General features: G+C 38.1%; 1 protein-coding gene across 1 annotated transcript in view; it reads left to right on the top strand.

The window, feature by feature from the left end:
- LOC140136147 (uncharacterized) overlaps nt 1-10,248 on the top strand; it is a 65,418-nt gene extending 55,170 nt beyond the window's left edge. The window contains 2 exon segments of the mRNA XM_072157851.1: nt 7,868-7,917; nt 8,837-10,248. The gene's annotated coding sequence lies outside the window, so the exon portion shown is untranslated.
- Nucleotides 10,249-20,140: the final 9,892 nt, after the last annotated feature.

Below are 20,140 nucleotides of genomic sequence, written 5' to 3'. Positions count from 1 at the left end.
ATAAATTGTTCCAAATGTGATCATCTCATATAGTAGATCATCAATAATTTTATACAGCGGTTAAGATGATGATGATAATTGGGTTTTCAGGACGGAAAAATCTGGGTAATTGGGGGAAAAATATGCATTGATGTTAGACATGTATGCGTGATGGGGCTAAATCGCATTGATTGGTGGAGTTTGCTTTGACGTGATTTGATGCACGTTGTTTGTTCATTTGTTATTAACGGACTTGTTTATGAAATTAATAAATCTCAGTTTGACATGCAGGCCATTGCTGGTAGGGTATAAATTCTGTAAGTTGCTTTTTGACTGGTGTTTTTTTTTCATATTACAGCCAACCACCTGGGAACCAAGGGAGAACAGTGCCAGTGCATTGATTGGTCACCCAGGTTAAAGAATAAATAGAAAAATAAATAAATAAAAAATAAACAAACAAACAAACCACTGACAGATATCAATAATATAATAGTTAGAATATAGACAAATTTACTTTGCCAATTTTTCAGGGAACAACCCAAAATTTTTCAGGGAACAACCCAAAAGTTTGATGATGTGCTATAAATGAACATGCTCTTGTTAAGAGGCGGACCCCTCCCTCCCTTATTCCCCCTCCCTCCCTTATTCCCTCACTTTCTCCCTCCCTGCATCCCTCCCTCCCTGCCTCCCTCCTTCCCACAACTCCTCCTTTCCTTCATCCCTCCCTCGCTCACTTCCTCCCTTCCTTATTCCCTCCCTCCTCTCTTCCTCCCTCCCTCCTCTCTCCCTCACTCATTCCCTCCTCCCTCCCTCCTTCTCCATCCCTCCTTCATATTCAAAGAAGTTATTACAAACTATTCACTGAAAATGTTCACAAATATATTTCAAACTATCAGTAAACAAGCAAATAAATTTACTTCACTAACATATAAAAGGTCTTCTTACAAGGCATATTTAAAACGGAACAAATTAATAAAAAATCTATGCGATTTCCTTCAGCTGCATAACTAATTGGACTTACTGTCCACTTAAGATTTCTTTTCTTTATTCAATTACACGCTATTCTTGAAATTAAATTGATGTCATTATAAATTAATCATCAATAGCAATTGAATTAACCAAAATTTGAGGACAAATTGTCTATATGAAAGATTTTAAAGTACTTTGTGTGTCATTTTTCTGAATCATAATTAACAATAACCTTATTTTGAATGATTTTGAATGTTATTAATTCAATGTACCGATTAAAATTTAGGTTGGCCTTAAACTTATGCAATGGCTCTACCAGTTGACATCGAGTAGTCTCCACAAAATTTGTTTTTAGGAGTAAAATATTTGTTTAAGAGGTTAAAAATTAAATAATAAAAATGTGATGAAGCAAATGAGATGTTTTAACACAAAGGTGAGCTTCCTAAATGTGAGATCTGCACTCTTTTAGAAAGTCTGTGATCAAATTTAATCGGAATCAGGACCAATATGAGCTTATCTACTTTATCTGGAATTCTACTCAGATTTGATCTGAAATGGGTCTAATGTTGGAATCCAGATCAAATTCGATCCAGGCTTTCTAAGACCCCGTTTAGACTAGGTAAAAGTCGTACTTCAACAACGACTTTTTTGAAGTCGAGTTCAGTCGAATTCAGGTCTAAACAGGTACAGTCGTTGTTCAAGTACGACCGAAGTCGAGTTCAAAAGTCGTTGTTCAACAATGCTCCCGAGGTTCATTAAGTCGAATTCAATTCGACTTTGTCGTGGTTGAAGTGCGACTTTTCCTGGTTTAAACAGTCAGTCGAATTGAATTCGACTTTTTCATGCGTGTCGCTGACCTGGCGAGGTGACTTTCCGGTCCGTCGATTTGTCGCTAAGCAATGGCACTGTGATATCGATAAACAACAGCTGTTCTTGTGTATTTTCGTACATGTGCAGCATACTGTAGTGAGTGTACATCCAATTTCCACTCCAAACTCGAAGTAAATCCACAAAAATGGCCGATTTTTTCGCGGTGTTAGTTCATCTGAAATTGTAAAATCTTGTCACAAGATGCCGTCTTTTCCATTCGATCCACAGAGTTTGACCCGGTGGATTTTTAAGTGACTCGGATGCAAATGGGGCAAACCCGGGGAGCAAAATGGAGTTCATAAAGCAAGGTCAAAAAAGTTTTGGGATCGCGACCTGAATTGTGTGAGCCGCCCCGCGGATGAATCTTATATGAACTATGACGTCACAAGTTGAGCAGTGACGCGTTCTGCACATGCTCAGAATGAGGAAAATATGTGTTAAGAATTCAATATGGCGACGTACTCAAAACGTTTCTACCGCAAAGTTAACACTGACTTTTATCTCAATTTTACTACTTTGCATGTAGATTTTTTGTTTAAAGAGTATACAGGCATTGAAAATAGAATTATAATGAATTATAATCTGAGGTTTGATAAAAAAAATACTGGATGACAGAGGGCGTAAATAGTCGTAATCGAATTCAACAGAGTCGAATTCGTTCGGGCGCATAGTGTTAACACCCACTAAAAACCACAAACACAAATTAATTTATGCTAATCCTCTGTCTTAATCGAATTTGATGTCGAGTTTGAATTCGACTTTTCTCTAGTCTAAACGGGGTCTATGTGTGTGGGCTTTGTGAGGGTATTGCTATTTTGAAGAGACAGAAAGGAAGAAAAGAAGGAACAAATGAAACCAGCTAAACTTCCTAGATTGTATGATATAAGACTGGTTTTATGATATTTGTTGATGCTTTGAAGAGAAAGAAGGAAAGAAAGAAGGAAAATGACAGGAAGGAAAGAAAGAAGGAAAGAGAAAGAGGGGAAAGAAAGAAGGAAAAAAGAACAAAGGAATGAAAAAAGGAAACAGAAAGAAGGACAAAAGAAAGGACAAAGGAAGGAAAGGAAAGAAAGGAAATAGAATAAGGAAGGAAAGTAGGAAGACCAGAAAGAAGCAAAGACGGAAACAAAAAAAAGGAAAGGAGGAAGGAAAGCAAAAGTGAAGACAATTTCAAATCTATAGCTGCCAAATCTTTGACGATTTGCAAATGAACACTTATTGCACTGCAAAGCAGAAAAACCTATGCAAAATTAAATTACTACCCAACCTCCATCAAAAGTTACCAAAAGAGCTTGCTTCATAATAACCTCAATTTTTGATGTGGTTGTCAGCCGGGGTGGGAAGCCATCAAGTAGCATCATTGACAACTATCGTTGTGTAGCGATATCCATGACTAGTGTGACTGGATACTTGCCTACTCTGTCATTGCAATAAAACAAATCAATACAATCTAACTTGGTCAAATTTGAACTGTCATTCAACGTTTCATCATCAGAAATATTTAACTTGTATTAAAAACAAACGGCGCTGTCAATTATTTCTTCCCATCCCGCGTCTGAGCAAGCTAACTGTGGAATGGATGCTTGGATGCGAGAATGTTGTACATGCTTTGTAATTATTTTGCTCTTACGACCTTCTCGTGATAAATCGGCGGGCCTGTGACCTGGGAAATGTAGGCCATGTGGTCGAACTGCCTGCCATGCCATGCTTGCCTGCCTATGTTGTACAGAGAAAAAAAATAGAAAAATATATATAAAAAAGCAGAGAAGGGTGATCAATAGGGAGTTATCTTAGGTGTTTGGACTGAATATGGTTGTAAGGGCCAACAAATCAATATGGCCTCTCAATGAGGGAATGTCAGAATAACGAGTTTTTCTAGAGCAATCCGGGTCGTCCTGTTGACCCGTTATTGGCTACGAAATTATGGAAACAAATTCAATGTATGATGTGTCATTGGCTCGCGTGCTACCTGCCTCGGGATGGACGGCATGACTGTAGGCAGTATGCGCTCATTGTAACCGTGCCTGTACGAAAATATTTACGGTGGTGTCGATGAACATTCAAATGGGGTGTTTAACGTGATAATTATTTCATAGCCTAGGAGAATTTTACGGAATAATGACATAATTTGAACCATCAAAGTTTGACTGTACCGTATAATCCAAGAAAGTTGATCTTTTCATATATCAACAGCATGATTTGAACCGGAGACCACTCAAGCATGTAAAGCGATAAGGAGAACCCCACGGATATACCTGTATCGGGTTAAACATGGTCTGTTAATGAGTATGAAGATGTTGGCAGCCCTAGCTGCTAAGTGCTCAATGTCTTAACTAAGTTTACTGTCTTAGTTAGTTTCTTAAGGAATCCATCTTACGCATCTTGTTGCATGCATTCTAAACTCACTGCCTTGCTAACACTACCATCCCAACCATTCTCATCTGTGAGGACACAGTTCCTTAATGCTCTGCATTACTAGCCATAGGCATCAACATAAAAAGTCCTAGTTTTGAGATATTTTCTCAAAATATCAAGAGCTATCTCAAGAACCACTGAACCAATACTAGGCTTGTTTGTACTCATTTTAATGCATTTTTCATGATTATTCCAAATATGGTTATGGAAATTTACAATTCTGAATTTTTTAATTTTTTAAAATTTTTTGACACCCTGTGTGAAGAGAGTTTTATATTCATAGAAATGACCTTTGAATGTGTTGGGAACAGGAACTCATACTCAACATCATGAGATCAAATTTGGAGCTATGGTGGTTACTCTCTCCACATTAGTATCGACTGCAGTTTCAATTTTTTTTTATTAAACATTTTTGAATTGTACATTTTCATGACCATATTTGGAATCAGCATGAAAAATGCATTAAAATGAGTACAAATAAGCCTAGTATTGGTTCAGAGGCTCAAGAGATAGCTCTCAATATTTTGAGAAATTATTTCAAACCTAGTGACTTTTTATGTTGAAGCCTATGGCTAGCACGCAAAGCATGGCAGTGGCATAGCATCATAGGGGCACGTGCCCCCAATCGATCTGAAATTTTTTTAAATCCCATAGGAAAAATGGCTTGTGCCCCCAATCAGACCCGGTACCCCCAATCATGGTCGATGCCCCCCACCCCAATGTGATGACCCATGCTACGCCACTGAAGCATGGGGGTGTATGAACTGTGACTTTGGGTATGATGTAATTTTGGTTTATTGTGGAGGTTGGTATATATGGAGGTATGGTGAAGCTTAACATTGATCCAATGTGTTTTAAAAGGTTTCCATTAGGCAATTAGCATTTTTCATGCATTTTAGGATGATGTGCTTCTTGATTTGATTCTATAACACGTGGGTGAATAATGCTCATCAATTGCTGGGAAGAATCCGTGCAAAAAATACTTGAGTAACAATACATACAGGGGTTTTTTTTATTGAAAATTTTGTTTCCTGACTAGTGAAATGTTAACTATTAGTGCCAGGTACCAAACCAGATTTCATTCGGTACCACAACAAAATTTGCTTCTCATCTCTGTTCTTGAGATATATTTTGTAAACCTGATTTCAGAAACTGTGAATCATGATAAAATGAAACCTACGGCCTAGAGTTCAAATTGATTGTCTGAATCATCAGGAGAGTGATATGGAGCTCCCCTGAGCTGACAGCTCTCCTAGAAATCATCAGGAGAGTGGAGTTCCCAACCTCAATATTCTCAATCATATGCTGTAGAAATAATCTATGGTTCAATTCAAATCACTCCCCTGAGCTGACAGCTCTCCTAAAAATCATCAGGGGAGTGATATCTAGCTCCCATAGTCAATATGCTCATCACTCCCCTGAGCTGACAGCTCTCCTAAAAATCCTCGAGAGAGTGAGATCTATCTCCCATACTCAATATACTCAATCATATGCTGTAGAAATAGTCTATGGTTCAATTCAAATCACTCCCCTGAGCTGACAGCTCTCCTAAAAATCATCAGGAGAGTGATATCTAACTCCCATACCAATATGCTCATCACTCCCCTGAGCTGACAGCTCTCCTAAAACTCCTCAGGAGAGTGATATCTATCTCCCATACGCATATGCTCAATCATATGCTGTAGAAATAGGCTATGGTTCAATTCAAATCACTCCCCAGACATCCTCAGGAGAGCAATATGTAGCCCCCCTTGCAATTTTCAAAAGCTTGGATGAATCAATCCAGTAGTGGCACCATGGGAGAAGGGCATGGGGGAAAATGCCCCCCCAGTAAGAACTCTTGCCCCCTCATCCCTCATTGCCCCTAGTAAAAATCCAAAATTACTAAATTTCTACTTTTTGCTGCAATTTTGCCCCCCCTGAAATTCACTTTCCCCCCAATGCCCCCCCCCCCCCGAAAAAATTCCTGGCGCCGCAACTGAAACCAATCAGTCTCACCTTATTAAGATAAGTGTGAAAGAAACACCCTTAGTGACTAAAGCACTTTTTCCACTCCTGTAGCAGCCATCTACCTTGCATGCAATGAGGGAGGTAGCTGCCTGTGCTGAAATTCCTGCCCAATATATCAAATCCCGTCATCATCATTACTAACCCCAATTCGGTTCACTCCCAATGCATATAGTTTGTATATAGTGTAAAGTATCATTTAGTCTCTCATTTATTCACCATGTCTGTCATCCATGGTCCCGATGTCAAAAGTGAGCCCATTACTGTCACTTCAATCCCCGATTTCTCTTCTTGTTTGTATTCTTCTTCCTCTTTTTTTTACTTTTTCCTCATTTACCAGGAATGATATGTGTGCTGGGATTTTTTTTTTTCGTTGAAAACTAAACAGTTTGTGTAATGTGGAGCAAAAAACTTTTGAGCGACACACGATTTATGGCATTCAATGTTACTTGTAATTGCTCTGATGTGTGTTGCTATGAAGAGGAGCGGAGACAGTGGTTATGCAACAATCAAGTTCTTTCTTTATCATTATCAGGCTACCCATCATGTCAGTGTAGACAACATTATCCATGCCAATTGCCTTTGAGAGGTTTCCTCTTATTGGAATGGAACTGATAAAGGAACCCAACTGAGTCATCAGAATTTGGGAAAAAGTACCCAATTTTGAGAGAATCACAAAAAACTGAATTTTCCACCAAAATGTTTTGAACCACCTAATCTTTGCACTTTAAACTTATTTTGACCATTTTATTAAAAGAAAATATGATATTACTCATTGTGAGCTATTGTGAACAACTTGTCCCAGCACATCCCTTTTTAAAGGGATTTTTGTTTAAGTCTTCAAGTCCGTCAACCACAGTCACTATAATATCATGCTGATACTCATATACATCAGGGTGGAGAGAGGCAACTAGGGTCAGGAGGGTGAGAGTTCATAAGGGCAATGTTGGGTGAGTGGTTATAAACAATGCTCGATTTTAGATACCGGCCTATATTACTAACGCATGTACGTTCATCAACTATAACTGATGTCGCGTTTGAGTCACACCGGTTTCGTTCCATTTCATTCCATTCCATTTCATTGTCCAGACCTGGGATACATATTCTAGAATCATGACGTAATTCTATTCCCAGAATTTTGTCTTTGCGGGTGAATTTCAGGGTGGGGGGTCAAAATCAAAATATTTTGTACAAAATAGCAGCAAAAAGTGGAAATTTTTGTAATTTTAGGTTTTTACTGGTGGAAACAGGGGGGCAAGCGTTTTATGCATCCATATATACCCAAGTGGAGGAAACTATCATCCTCAAAATGAAATGTTTAATTTGATCAGCTCGTAATTACCGAGAATTGTTAGGTTTTGAATACTACGCCAAAAAGTAGACCCATGGTCTAAGGTTATGGCCAAAACATGTTGGCTTAACAAATAGTTCAAATAGGTGTGAATTGGGATATTTCTCTACTGTATACCACTTCATTCATGTTTTTTAGTGTATATACTTCTAAACTGTACCACTTCATTCATGTTTTTAAAACAGTTTAGAAGAAAAAAAAACTTTTTCTAGAATTTCCAAAATTAGGGTCAGTATTCTTTTATAAACTAAAACAAAAAAAACCTTTTTTTTCCAGATTTTCCAGATTAGGATCGGTCAGAAGAGGCAATCAAACAACTTTCTTAGGTAAGAGAGAGTGCTGTAAGTTGGAAAATTGAACATATTTGAGGGATCTTTGAGGGGCAGTGTTTAAAATGTGCAGTCTGAGCCCCAGGGTCTGAGTCCCGTTTCAACTATAATACACAACCCCTAAGTGGGGAAATGAATGCCCCACCTCATCTATCTATCTTCTTACATCAGTTTTTAAAAGTATGTAAGATAAGGTATCCCATTTTTGAAAAGACATATTTAAGATGGATATTTTAACAGAAAACTTTGCATAAGAAATAGAGTACGCAAGCACTCATATAACCCTATCATGCACCCTGCAATGTTTCCTATAGATAGATATGCTAGTATTTTACTATAGACAATCATAATTTGGTTTTTAAAAATTTACTATTTTGATCAGGATTGAGTGGAAGTGCTCTCGCTTCTGACACGGTGTCAGTTAACAATAACATTTTCATGGAGGTAATCATATTGCAAAAGTGTGAAATCTCTCTCTGATCCTTTGTCAGATGAGTTTATGAAATTTTGAGCAATCTTGCGTCAATAAAGTTCAAATTTCATGCACAATAAGCTGACAATCTTCATCAGAAATTTATACATGTATATCCTTTGACTCCTCTTCCACACAGACATACCACTATAGACCACAATAGCCTCATCTCAATGGCATAGTTCAATAACCTCAATTAAACACTCATAGTGCAAAATTTGACCTCAAGTTGCAGAGTATGAGTTTTAGTACCCAAAGTTTCAAAGGTCATTCAATGAATGTACAAGTGTATTGGGATTAAAGAACTGTGCCCTAATAGATGAGCATGTTGTGGATCCTAGTGTACACACAAATACTAATCATTGAAAAATCATGTCTAGAGCCCCCTATGGGTCTCCTTTAACCAGTCACTGCTTACACTTCTGTGTGATTTTTTTTTTCCAGCTTTGACGATGAAACCAGCAACAGATGAAAATAAGCCGCAATTGGCTCAATTTCATAGCGAGCACCGATGGCGTGACACACATGCACAAACGGAGGATCTCACGACACGTTGAAATCCGGCCGGGGTGTTTGCATTTAAGCGAATCCTATCTCGCTCCAACATTTTCAACTATATTATATGACCACTACGAACTCATCATAAAAACTTGGGGCTATGATCGCACCACACACTCAGAAGAAAAGGCCCACATATTTTTTAGCCAGTGCTCATAATACCTGTATATATACTTTTCCACTCGTAATCTGCTAGTGTATTCTTTTGAATAACGGCCCGGAGGGCGGTTTTTGGTTGCCACAGCATATCTTTATTTATAACCCACCTGAGGGGCTTTCTATGAAAAGCTCTCACAATAGGACCATATTTGAGAGAAATTTTAATATTACATGTTATTTTGGGTTGGGGCTTTCTGTGTGAGATTTCTCTAATCTTCTTAACGAAAAATGGTCACCTTTCCTGGCTTTTGATGGCGTGGATTGTTCGTGTGTGACAAGTCAAGTCAAACAGTTTTGACACGCATGAAAATGCAAAGAAAACTCAGAATTTAGGTCAAAATAGATTTCTGCAGAATAAATAAATAAAGATCAATCTGATAGAATAGATCCCTACGTGCAGATATCATGGGGAAACAGATGCATGACATCTCAGATACGTTTAAAAATTGAAATCAAAAGTAAATTAACACAAGTTAGGAGGGGGAATGAGATTGAGGTGCTGCAATGGGCTATTCCTGTTGAAATCCATACACCCCCTGTGGAAGATGTGGCCTTAATCTTCCATACAGGGAGTGTGAATTTCAAATGGGGTTACCTGAATGGGTGGCTGTCTTTGAAATTTGCACTCCCTGTGTGGGAGATTAAAGTCATGTCTTCCACAGGTGGTGTATGGATTTCAACTGAATAGCCTAATAACTTTGTTCTGATGTGCAATTTGTATTTATATTATGGGAATAAAAAATGAATTCTTTGCTGATGGAAAAATACGCAAACGATCAAATTGATATCATGTCATTATTGAAAATAAAATACATGAATACAATCAGAATTTGAGTCAAGTTGATATGAATTTTAGGTGTCGGTGACCTTTTTGCCACTTGGCCACTGGAGCTTGTGATTTAGGATTGAAATTAGGCTGATTTTCAAAAAACTTTATTTTATCATTCATTTCCGAGCCTTGAATATGTTAATTAAGCTGTATCTAGATGATTGGTACCCATCCATTTTCATTGATAATGGATGAGTCTAACAAATCAAAATTCAACATAAGATCCAAATAATTTCAAAATTAATTGTATAAAAGCTCTTAAACTATACATTCTGGACATTTTAAGAGTAAACAGTGTTGCATTAAGAAGAGGCAGACTTGGCAATAAACATCAAAATTGATGGGTACCGATCATTTTGATACAGCCTGTATAAAAAACATCAATAAAGTGTTTGAATGATCATTGCCATCTTAAATGAACCATAAAATAAGAAAATGTTAATTTTGGTTGTACAAATGTCCAACAGTAATGTTAAAGTGCAATTCATCTTAGTATAGCCAAACAGTTAAGACGTCTGACTCACGATCACAAGATTGTAGGTTCAAACCCCTGTTAGAGTCATTGTGCTACATCCTTGGCAAGGTACTTGATTGTCCCACACTACCCAGTTGTAAAATGGGGAGCTGTTAATGGGTAGTCATACTGGCAGTTATTTGGTGTGACCTGTCCTAATGGCAGTGCAATAAATGTAATAGGCTTTTTAAATTTATAAACGTATATTTATATACTCAATCTGTGATGGTATGCAATAAATATTATTTTATCATTATTGAACCTTAAAAAACACATGTTTTACGAAGAAAAACACACACCCTGTTTTATAGGTGGACAGACTTTTCAAGTAGGGTCGGCTGGGATTTTTTTCTTTTTTCTGGAAGCTAAAATGACCCTAAAAAGCACCAAAAACTGCCAAAAAAGATTTTTGCAAACATGTTTGTCAAAAATGTTCAATCAAAATCAATAAATTTTGACCAAAAAATGGCTGATTTTAGCAAAACTATAAAAAAAATTCTCCCAAAATGTAAAATCTGGGTCAGTCAAGCCCATAAAACAGGTTGGTTTTCTTCATCGCCTAACAAATGTATTTTACAGGATGACATAGGCCTATGCACACAAATAATAGTAATAATAATAATAGTAACAACAAGAATAATAATAATTATTATATTAATTACTGTTTTCAACCTAATTAGCGCCCTGTAGGATTTATCAAATGACAACTGTCAGAGTGACCCACCTTTTCAGTACACCTGTATACAACTGAATTCCATCAAATGTCAAATCAAAAAGTACCATCTTAAACTTCCGGTATAGATTATGAATTTCCCACCAGATGGAGATGTATATATCTTTGTCAGATGTAATGGTATATTTTTTGTTGTTGATTCAATGCATGTAAATTCCAAATTTTACCTGTATCTCATTTTAATAAGTCCCCCTCCACCCAAAAAAAAGTGACTGACTTAAGTGCCCAGAGTGCTAATTAGGTTGAATGCAGTATGTTAATTTTAATAACAATAGTAATGAGTACTATTTAAAAAAATAACTATTTTAATAGTTAATTATTATTAATTTAGTTAATTCAACAAAGGAATGTAAAATAGTGCAAGTTGTTTTAATTTTGATCAACAAAAGGCACCACTGTAATTGTTCACATCTTCAGAATGTAGTCAAAGCAATAGCCAGGTGGTGCAGGGTTTCCAATCCGAAAAAGTCTACTTTTTCTTTGAAAACCCTAAAAATCAGGCCTTTTTTGAAGGAAAAAATCCCAAAAGTCCACCTTTTTCTGGAAAACACTGAAATTAACCCTTTTTTGAAGGAAAAATTCACAAAAATTCCACTTTTTAGCTCCCCCACACCCCCTGGCTATGGGCCTGCATGTAGTCATACAAATTCACTCAGAACTGAATGTAGTACTTTATATGAACTTTTTTGTGGTACAAAGAATTAACCCCCTGAGCACTACCTGCTGATCTAACATTGCCACTGATTGGTCAGTTACATGATATCTTCACTTAAATCACCAATCAGAATGGAGCTTTGCAAATAATTCACCCCAATTTTTTTGTGTGGTGAAATTATTCTAACAATGTTGTTGATTGGTCCAATTGATAATGAAAACTTCATTTTGGCCAATCGGCAGGTAGTTCTCATGGGGTTAAGTTTCAATAACTCTGAATCTGTGTGATGCAAGATGTACTGTTTGATCACATTGTATGCGCATGGATAAAAGAAAAAAAGCTTTAATAGTTTAACTGTAGCCGCTTGAGAGAAGTGGAGCCCATGTCATTTATTTCTCCATTCATTTTAGCTGTTTAACCAGCAGCAACCACTTCGTGTATTCATTTCTGCCTGTTAATGTAGTACAGCTAACAATTTACCCATGACACTGCTTTGCAAAGAAGAAACAATAAATCGGAATCCCTCCACAAATAAACTACCTTCGAATCAAGCTATGCCCAATTTCAAACAATTTGCATATGTAATTGATCGCAGCCTTGTAGGCCCACAGATATAAGACACTGACGTCAGTTTACAAGCCAATAAGACCCAAACATAATTGCAATTAAGTTGGGTTTTCCTTGTAGCATTTCATCCGTAGCAACAATGATTCCTTGCCCAAAGATTTGAAAATCCCCTCAGCATTTCTATACATGTATTTGGTGGAATTCCAGCATTTTTTCCTATACTTGTTCGGATTTTTTTTTCAGTAACTTATAAAAGTGGGTTAATATTTGAACTGCCCATCGCCACAGGCAGTGTGTAACATATGCTCTTAGTGTTTTCTCACTAGTTGTTGAAAGAAAACTAGTGTTCAAGTCTGAAGCACATGTTTGTTACTTGTCGTATGTCAGTATTAAGCGAGTTTGAAAGCCATTATAGTTGACTGCAAACCTTCAAAATTGCAGAACTCCCCCCTTCGTAAGTGATTAAATTATGGTGACACTGCCGAGCAAAACCTCATAGATTTCCATTTATCCTGTATCAACCCATCTTCGTTTTGTCTTAATATCACATGCAGGGCATGCGTACATGTAGGTCATGTCGCGGCACGAAAATGTCCGCAGCCTTCCGGCGACGCACCCCGATCAGCTTCGGTCCATTTGCGCACATTAATGTCTAGCATTCTGAAATGACAACTCTGTTGCTCAGGGGCACGTGAACTTATCACGCCAAATGGCATAAAAGAAAGCTAAAGATCACGAGGAGAAAAAAATAAGTGACCTCCTAGGTTTACCCCGCCCTATGATGGCTTGGGCCGTTGATCTGCTGCGAGACTCATCATAAAACAGCGGGCTTTCATAACGGAGAGGTTTTACAACAGAATCGGTGGGATGGCATATTTCATGTATAAATTGAAGCGAAATGTGGGTCGTCGGGATTGAGCCATAACGTCAGCTGGATTTGGTTTGCTAAAGAAGGACCCCTTTCAATTGGTATAAAATATAGCACATCATTTCAGCAGTATTATTCTTGTCCATATTTAATACAGCTCGAGCGTAGTCGAGCAAGGCGCCTGGGCGGGACTCAGCATTGACCTGATCTCCAAGATCTCATGTTAGAAGCCCATTATTTTCAACAAAATGCAAAATTAATTATGACGGCTTGGGCTTGACAGTCGTATGCCTCCAACCCACTTCCCCACTTAACTCCTTTTTTTTGAGTCTGTTTATGGACAGACACACAACATTGAAAAATATTTCTTTCCAAACAAATATTTATTTGTGTAAATAAACTCGTAAAAATATAAAATTTTAATAACGATGTACACAGGTAAAGTAAATTACACCAATTTGAACCTGTTGATTACTCGAAATATGATATTGAAGTAATTTACAATATATCATAATTTGATGTGTCGAGAGCAGCAGATAAATTGTTTAGCGTTACTTGGCAAGTGTCCTAGATCCTACCATACATGCATTCTCGTCGTCGTGTCATTAATGGTACATATAATGGCCTCAGTTTATTAATTTCAGTGATACGGTAATAGCTATTGTCTCTCGCTTTTCATTTATTCTGTTAAGTATGATCTAATAAATACATCCGAACTAGCTTGCAAGGGGATGGTACCAAGTGTGAACAGATTTCTTCTTTTTTTTTTTTTAACCTGTTGCTATGGTTACTGATGAATTTGTTTGGGAGTTGTTAATGTGATTAGACACATCATGTTCATTACATGAATTAAGGAAAATATCTATTTTAAGAGTAATGTCAAAAACTTCAAGTCTTCAAGTGATTAGTCATAAAAGCATTTCTTTTTTATAATTTGTTTGAATTTCTTATATAGTTGTCAAAGAAGCCAGACAGAAATTAATTTAAATTTTTTAATGAACTTTTGTTTTTAAATGAATAAAATGTATAAAAAAAGAGAAAAGTGTTTTCAAATTAGGGCATATATGTTGTCTTATTTGGTTGGTGATTCATCTTCTCTTTTTTTAAACAAGAAGCAAAATATAAAAAGGATATTTACATTAGTGGTTCAAAGTAACAAGTTTGTGAATATAATTTTAGATGCAAGTCCATTAAAAACCCTCAACACACAGGTATTACACTTAATGTGTAAAACGAATGATTAAATTATACTTCAAAAATGTCAGTTGCTATGTATTTTAAGGATTCGTTTGAAAATTGCAAATATATCCTCTCTGATACAGTATCCATAGGCAGCAGATCATATAGTATAACAGAAAGAATTTACATTCATGAGTGAGAAACAGCGAGTAAGCAAGGGGAAAAAATGACAGCAATATTGCAAACATGCTCAGCAACAAGGCGGGTGATGCGTCGTTGTCTTCGTGTTATCAATTGACGGTAATTGAATATGAGATGTGTTGAAAGTCAGCACTTAAGGTCTGAGAGAAACAGAAAAATACTGACAGTTTATCTTATTTACTGTTTTCAAAAAACTAAATTGTTCATTCCTACTTAATCAGAAGTTCCATCACATATTTTGATAGTATGATATGACGGGATAGCTGGAGCAATCACGCAGAGAGGAGAAAAAAAGGCTAATTTGTAGCCGACAGATAAGAAGGAGCTCGAAATGAAAAGTCCATTTTAGGGGGCGACAAAAGGTCAGTAGCGTAAACAAGGGTCGTTCATTCCATGCCTAGGGATGATGTTGACCTATATTTGACATAAGAAAAAAATGATTTTCGAGATGACGAGGGAAATTATTTATTGCTATCATTTTATGCTGAATGGTTGCCTCTGGGCGGTCTCTTTTATGCGGAGATTTAAGACGCTTGATAACAATTCTTTGAAGGTATGCTATACTCTGGCTCTGTATATGTATAGTATTGCACGGATAGCCCTTTTTTCCAGTCAGACAATATTGTATAGCTAAGGCTCAGAGTTTCTAGGACTGCCAAATATTAAATTGAAATTGGATTGAGAAATCAATATACATCTAATGACCTGTTCACCTCACTAGGATCCACAACATGCTCATCTATCAGGGCACATTTCTTTAACCCCAATACAGTTGCACATTCATTGAATGACCTTTGAAAATGTGGGTACACAAACTCATACTCCGCAACTTGAGGTCAAATTTTGCTCAATGTTTGTTTAATTGAGGTTATTGAACTATGGCATTGGGATGAGGCCATTGTGGTCCTTGGTACCTTCATCTCTCAAGGTGAAAGGACGCATCTTACAGTTTGATTCACTGCATTTTACTTCCTTTGGCAACAGGTTTTTTTCATGGGGGAGACAGTGACGGCGCCAGGAATTTTTTTGGGGGGGGGGTCATTGAGGGGGAAAGTGAATTTCAGGGGGGGCAAAATCACAAAATGTTGCGCAAAATTGCAACAAAATATGGAAATTTTCGTAATTTTTGGTTTTTACCGGGGAAGGGCAAGAGTTCTGTCTGGGGGAATTTTCCCCCTCATGCCCCCAACCCCCTGGCGCCGCCGCTGGGGGGAGACAAGGAAAAATAATAGATGTCCTGCATGTGACCAGTGGCGGCATCACGGCCCCAGTCAGAACTCTTGCCCCTGCATTAAAAAAAAAAAAAAAAACTGTTGAGTGGTTTAGGGCATTTTTAGGATTAGGGTTAGGTTATAGGACTATAGGTTATGGTTAGGGTAAGGATTGGGGTTCATAATGACCCTTGTTGTTTTGTTGGACCAATGACCCTTTGGACTAACAAGTTCTATCCAGTGGCTGCACTATGGGGAGGGGAATTTGCCCTCCCCATAGTTTTTTCCCCAGTTACCCCCAGTAAAACTCAGTTATGAAAATTTCCACTTTTTGCACTAATTTTGCGCATTATTATGTTTTGATGGATGCAAGTGTGTGAAAATATTGGATCCAAAACATAATAATGATAAAATTTGATGCTTTACACCCAATATTTATTGGTCTTGGCATCTCGCTATGAGTTGTAAAATATTGGACTTGACTATGTCTCAACCAATATTTTAAAATTCATAGCACAACCAATAAATATGAGCTCAACAGATCCAATTTTACATTAAAATTGGTTGACCCCCCTGAAATTCACTTTACCACCTCCCCCCTGAAAAAATTTCTGGCGCCGCCACTGGCTCTATCCCTTAAGATGTGTCAGTGGATTTGGGAAACAACCGGGAGCAGCCCTTCAGTCCAAAGAGTCATTAGTCCAAATGAGGATAAGGTTACGGTCAGGCTTGGGTTAGGATCAGAGTTAGGATTAGAGTCAGGGGTATGTTTAGGTTTAGGGGTTAGGTTATAGGTTATGGTTAGGGTGAAGTTACCCTTCAGACTATTAACCTGTTACTATCACACCATTGGTCTTACACAGGAACCAGTGAAGACCTTTCAAATTTGCACTATTTCTGAAGTCATTGACAAATTCCTTCTGAGATGCACAACCATTTGGGGGGGCATTGGGGGTAAAAGTGAATGTCAGGGGGGGGTTTTGCAAAAAGTGGACATTTTCAAAACTTTGGGTTTTTAAAGGGGGCAACTGGGATGTGGGACAAGAAAAATATTGGGGGTGGGTTGGGGGGGGGGGGGAAATTCCTGTCACTTTAAAAGTGCTGTTAACCCATGGGCACTCCCGGCCAAATTATTGGCCTCTAAGAACTGTATTGATTGGTTAAACAAAGAGGGATATGATAAACTGCTAATTGGCATGGTAAACACTGACAAAATTTCACCATACGACTAAACTATTGTAAAATGACTAAATGCGATTTAACTATTGTAAAAAGGGTTCATGCACTTTGTGCATGTAATTTGTTCCAACAGTGGGGTAGCCAGCATTTTTTAAGAGGGTGTGCAAAGAGGGGGCAAGGGGATGCAAGCCAACTTTTAAGGGGGCAAACTTTGACGAAAATTGTCAAAAATGGGCTAAAAAGTACAAAAAAGGGCTAAAAATCTTACATATCAGGGCAGCCAGCATCCCACAGGGGGGCAAGTGGGGACAAGACTTCTCACAGGGGGCAGTTTCCCCCCTTAGCCCTTTCGGCTACACCACTGTGCCCCAATGAAACTGATACCCACCACAAGCGCCAGGAAATTGTTTATATTTGCCCCCCCAACTGATCCTGATATGCCACTAAATTTCTGACCTGCATCCTAAAGTGACCATCAAGTGACCATACAAAAATAGAAATAACATCTTTTATAATTTTATTACCACATGATCACCATTCAGTGGCGTAGCCAGTTGGGAAAGTGGGGAAGCTCCCCCCCCCTTGTGAGAAGTATTGCTCCCTTCTTCCCCGAGCCCTTTTTTGTAATTTTAGCCCATTTTTTACCATTTTCATCAAAGTTTGCCCCCCTGGAAATTTGCCTTGCCCCCTCTGGAAAGGTCCTGGCTACGCCACTTTCACCAATATTGATGCCATCCTAAAAATGCTCCATGAAGTACTCCTCACAATTCCAGCTCTGCCGGTTTATGAAGCGTTATCCAGAATGACCAATGGCCAGTGCAAGGAGTTACCTGTAAATATGTTCAGAAAAAAATGTTTATTACAAGTGCTAAATACAAATCTCTGTTTTGTACTTGCACCGTAGTAAATTGATGTCATTTGTCAGTGCCTAACTATCCTGTCTGGCTGGTCCCAGAGGGGGTCTTAACAGCAGAGATAAATTGCATACTATGTAATGTGGCTACTCTCGTTGAGTCCTTGTTGAACGCGGAGGATCTGTCGTTCGTTATGATGGGATTTAGTTGTCTGTCCTGGCATTTTGTCTAGAGCCTGTATCCTCAGCGGAGTTTGTGGTAGAATCATTCATACACGACAACACCGCTCATCCACCTTAAGCCATTGCAAGCTCTAGTGGCCGAATCCTTCATCCCAGAGGGGGTCGGTCATCAGAATCCAGATAAATGGCAATGAAATTGAAATAGACCCCCATGAACTTGAATAATAATAAACTGTCTTTTTTATGCCGGGTTTGCAGAAGATGGGCTCAGAAATTTGTACATATCTGGCTTATCACAAAAAGATATCTGGGTTTTTAGAGTGACACTGACCAGCTGAAGGGCTGAATGAATTTATTGGACAATATATGTCTCCTTCATTCACATATAGCCAATTTCCAAAAAGTGGACCTCTTTGGAATGAATAGTGCACTTCTGAATATTTTTGGTAGAAAATGGACCTAAAACTCCCCTAAAACTTGCTGGTTTTTTTTAGACTCTTAAAATGCCTTATCACAAATAAAATAAACCTTTTGTCAGTATTTCTCCCACTTTTCGACATTTTTATTGGAAAAAATAGCTAACAGTGGACCTTTGTGAATTTTTATGGTGCTGCCACCACTAAAACCCCACACCCCCTGTACCCCACACTCCCACCTGCGTACGGGTGACTAAATAGTGCATATAGTTGCTACTCAATGAAGTGTGAAAAGGGCAATTTCATTAGGTCAATGTCCTTTATATCTTGAATTTGACCACAAGATTGCATCAATCATTTTAGCTTTTCTTTTAGTAGATATGTTGTAAGTGATTCTACCATCAGAAAATCCCACACTCTATCACATGCACAGGAATCACAAGCACTCTCATTGTCAGGACACAGTTCTTCCAGCTCAATATGCTTGTACATTCACAGAATGACCTTTGTATAATGTTGGGTACAAAAACTCATCCTCTCTAGCTGAAGGTCAAATTTTGAGCTCTGACTGCAACTTGGAGGTTAATGAACTGTGGCATTAGCAATGAGATCATTTTACAGTGTGTCTGTGTGCCATTGTCTCCTTAATGCTCTGCATGCTAGCCATAGGCTTCAACATCAAAAGTCCCAAGTTTTGAGATATTTTCTCAAAATATCAAGAACTTTCTCAAGAACCACTGAACCAATACTAGGCTTGTTTGTACTCATTTTAGTGCAATTTGCATGCTGATTCCAAATATGGTCATGAAAATTGACAATTCTGAAATTTTTGAATTTTTAAAATTTGTTTGAAACTTGTTGTCTGCAGTCGATACCCCGTGTGGAGAGTGTTAACATGGTCTGAATCTTGTGCAATAGTTATTTTTTAATAGATACCTTGTAAAAATTTGTGATGGACGATGAGAAAGGATGAAGACTGAAGCTCGCTAGCTAGCTGCTGCTGGCGAGATGGATCTCCTCTGATGCGTTATGTTGCCTCAGGCTAATTGTCCTCCCTTGGATGGGTTGTTTGGCTGGCTCATAGCCTTGCCAGCCTTAGCTAGCTGCCTGCCAGACTTGGGTATTAATCCAACGGAGCTGATTTGCGAGGAAGCGTGAAAAGATGTGTCTCAATTAATCACCCCTGTTGATAAAAATCATGTTGCTATTTTCCACGCATATAACGACTATATACCAAGGGAACGTCGTACGTATGGATGTGTACATACATATCATGCTAATGTATCCATGTACCACATGCACTTTTTTATTGAATATTTTAGCCTTTTCTGTTTTCTCAATATTTCTTGTGGGCGATGTTGTAGATGAGATTATTTCAGTCAATCTTTTCTTCTCTATTTTCACGGATGAGAGTTTTTAGTCATCCCATGGGGGTTGAATATTCTACTAGTTCGTGCCTTTAGCCATATGCTGCTGGTAGGCTGCCTGCCCGCTTTACATATACCAGCTACCGAACCGAAACTTTTCCACCGGGCAAGAATTGATTCTTGCCAGGCGGCACTAGATAGCCAGTAGGGATAGGCGGATTTCTTCTTTTCATCATCTCTGCCCTTGGATGCTCAAGGCCATCAAGGTCTTCACAC

This window comes from Amphiura filiformis, chromosome 16 (assembly GCF_039555335.1).
Source record: "Amphiura filiformis chromosome 16, Afil_fr2py, whole genome shotgun sequence".
Lineage (NCBI taxonomy): Eukaryota > Metazoa > Echinodermata > Ophiuroidea > Amphilepidida > Amphiuridae > Amphiura > Amphiura filiformis.
Note: the sequence above shows the minus strand (reverse complement) of the source record. Positions and strands in the feature narration are given on the sequence as shown.